The following is a 2,500-nucleotide window of genomic DNA, read 5'->3' as shown; positions in this document are numbered from 1 at the left end:
AAGTGATAAGCATACCAAAAGCTGCGATAAAATCCACTAATTCACTATCTATTTCGAAAAGTTATGATACATTCTGTTACATTCATCCAAATATGATATTAAAAGAAGATGATGATTTGCATCTTGTCGATGTTCTGAGTAAGAAAATGCGTCATGCAGTCCATATGAATTCACATCTTCAAAGAAACTCGAAAATAATCGATAAAAAATCCTATAGCCATTTATCACAGGAGCGAGAGGTACGGCGCATACTCGGACGCAGCTGGGGAGAGGAGTAGGGGGAGACGAAGGGGAGGGCCGAAGAGGGGGAGATGGGGAGCAGCCCGGGTGAGCGGGGCGCCCCGGCTCCCTTGCAGCTTGGCTTCTGGCGAGACTTCAGAGGGGAATTTTCCACCAAAGGGAGCGGGTGTGTCCGGTCCTCTCTCAGCCTGGCTCCGTTTTTTTGTGATACTTGGAACACGAACCTTTGCCCCTTTTTTAAGATAAATTCGTGTATCGGATGGTTTGGGTGTGGAAAACGCAAGTCACAAAATAAGGATACTCCCCTAAAACAGAAAGTTGTGAACACCTCAGATAAATATATAAGTATATATATACATATACAAACATATATATAACGCTCACCTATGATTTCTGCGCGGTGAAACAGCGATCTTTTTATAGATCCCAGCCGAAGGCCAAGATTCCCCTAACAGGTACACTATTCTGGTTTTCTATATATGCTATCTCTATACTTTTTAGTATTTTAATGTTGTAGTTAACTCTGCCCCCCGGCAGAATGACAAGTATCCTTAAATGCTATTGATTCTGTACGGTTTCCAGGGGCACCACACCCATCCATTCATTAAGCCATTGTTACTGTCACCAACACCTCACAAGCATACATGCGGGAGGTGTCATGCAGGAAAGCGGGAGACAGATTGCACGGAGACTTTTGTATGTCGTCATGTCTTCTGGCTCTTTGCTCCCCTACCAATTGCCTCTCGTTCAAACTTCCATTTATATTCACTCAGGATTTCACGATTGCACGAACAGCAAAAAAGAAGAAAAAAAAGCGAGAAACGTAAAGAGAACGAGGTAGTGTATGGGAATGGGGGGAGGGGTAGGAGCATGCTGACTCCGTGCACTGAGGCGGCGTTTCCTCGCACGGTTTAGCGACATGTTGCTGCATGCGGACAGGAGAGCGGGAGGGAGCGCAGATAGGTGGAGCGGGAGAAGGTAAGAGACATGCGTGGGGACAGCAGACGATCTTAAACGCCCACACGTTGCTAACGAATGACTAACCTGTCTGTGGCCGCCGCCTCTTTGTGAGCATTTCTGTACTAAACACATTGGAACTATTGCGAAATAATGGCGAACCGACGCACATTCCCCTCTAACCAATAGGTTTGCGGCTTCTAACGCGGGGCATCATATGTCGACGACGACCACGTGGCCCCGCGTCGCGTCTTGCTGACCGCAAGGGTGACGACACCGCCGGCCGGCCGGGCTTCAGACGCCAGATGCGGGAGCGCTAATTTCTGGGAAGAGGTGACGATTAAAAGAGAACATGGTCCACTTTGAGGCGTGTCTTTGATTATCATGATATTTCTCTACCTCTCTTTTAAAGCTGATGGGCTGTATATTATAATATTTAAATTCTGTTCCTCGGGTTACTCCTATTCCATTTTATTTCCCTTTTCCCTCTCTATGACTGTCGACATCTCTGTCTCTGAATATTTATTTATCCAAACATGTGCTTCCTTTGTCTTCGTATCACCAATCAGAAGTGATCTTTGCTCTGTCCAGTGCCATCAGCCCTTTCTTTGTTCATCCTTCCCGCAATCGTCGAGGCAAGCCAGTAGTCCGTTGGATGTCATACTATGAGATAATGGCTTCATGGTGTTCGCTGGTAAGTTGTTTGCTTCATGTGCTCTCGCAGTTCAGTATCACATTACTTGCCCAAGAACGGAATCAGTAAAAAGGCCCCGAAAGAACACCAAGTATGAAGTCGAGAAAGAAGGGCGAGAGAGCGCAACGAATCCCAACCAGTCAGAAGCCCAAGAAGGAACGGGGCTGTCGCTAGGTCAAACCAAGAAGGAGGACGCGGTCGAGTGTGGGAGACGAGGAGGAGGGGAGAATTCTAGGAGAAGAGATCATGGAAAAGTCCACGCATGCGTCGAAGAGGGCAGCGCTCTTTAGCTGCCCTCTTCGACAGAAAAAAATAAGGAGAATGTTCAGAACTGAAGAGCATTCATAGGAGAGGTAAAGCTTAGGACACGCGACATAATGGTTTGTCTCTTTCGAGTAGCTGAGTGCGAAAGAAGAAAGGGATGCTCCTCTTCAATACGTACCCGCTCTCAGAAGTATTATCAAAAGTTGACAAAGCCACTTCATGATGTAGTGGGATGTTTTTTTTAAAGATTAAAGCAACATGTTTTAAACAAAGAAAGGTGTTGCCTTTATTAAATTCTTTGGTAAGCGTTGTGTTGATGCAATCTTGTATTTTATCTAATCACAT

General features: G+C 45.9%; 1 protein-coding gene across 1 annotated transcript in view; it reads left to right on the top strand.

The window, feature by feature from the left end:
* Positions 1 to 301: 301 nt before the first annotated feature.
* Positions 302 to 2,500, top strand: part of LOC122253554 (organic cation transporter protein) — a 115,303-nt gene continuing 113,104 nt past the window's right edge. Inside the window, exon 1 of the mRNA XM_086542948.1 lies at positions 302 to 695. The gene's annotated coding sequence lies outside the window, so the exon portion shown is untranslated. The remainder of the gene's footprint in view (positions 696 to 2,500) is intronic.

Source organism: Penaeus japonicus, unplaced genomic scaffold (assembly GCF_977035675.1).
Source record: "Penaeus japonicus unplaced genomic scaffold, GWHDUDI00000001_assembly GWHDUDI00000013, whole genome shotgun sequence".
Classification (NCBI taxonomy): Eukaryota; Metazoa; Arthropoda; class Malacostraca; order Decapoda; family Penaeidae; genus Penaeus; species Penaeus japonicus.
This window is presented reverse-complemented; position numbering and strand designations above follow the sequence as displayed.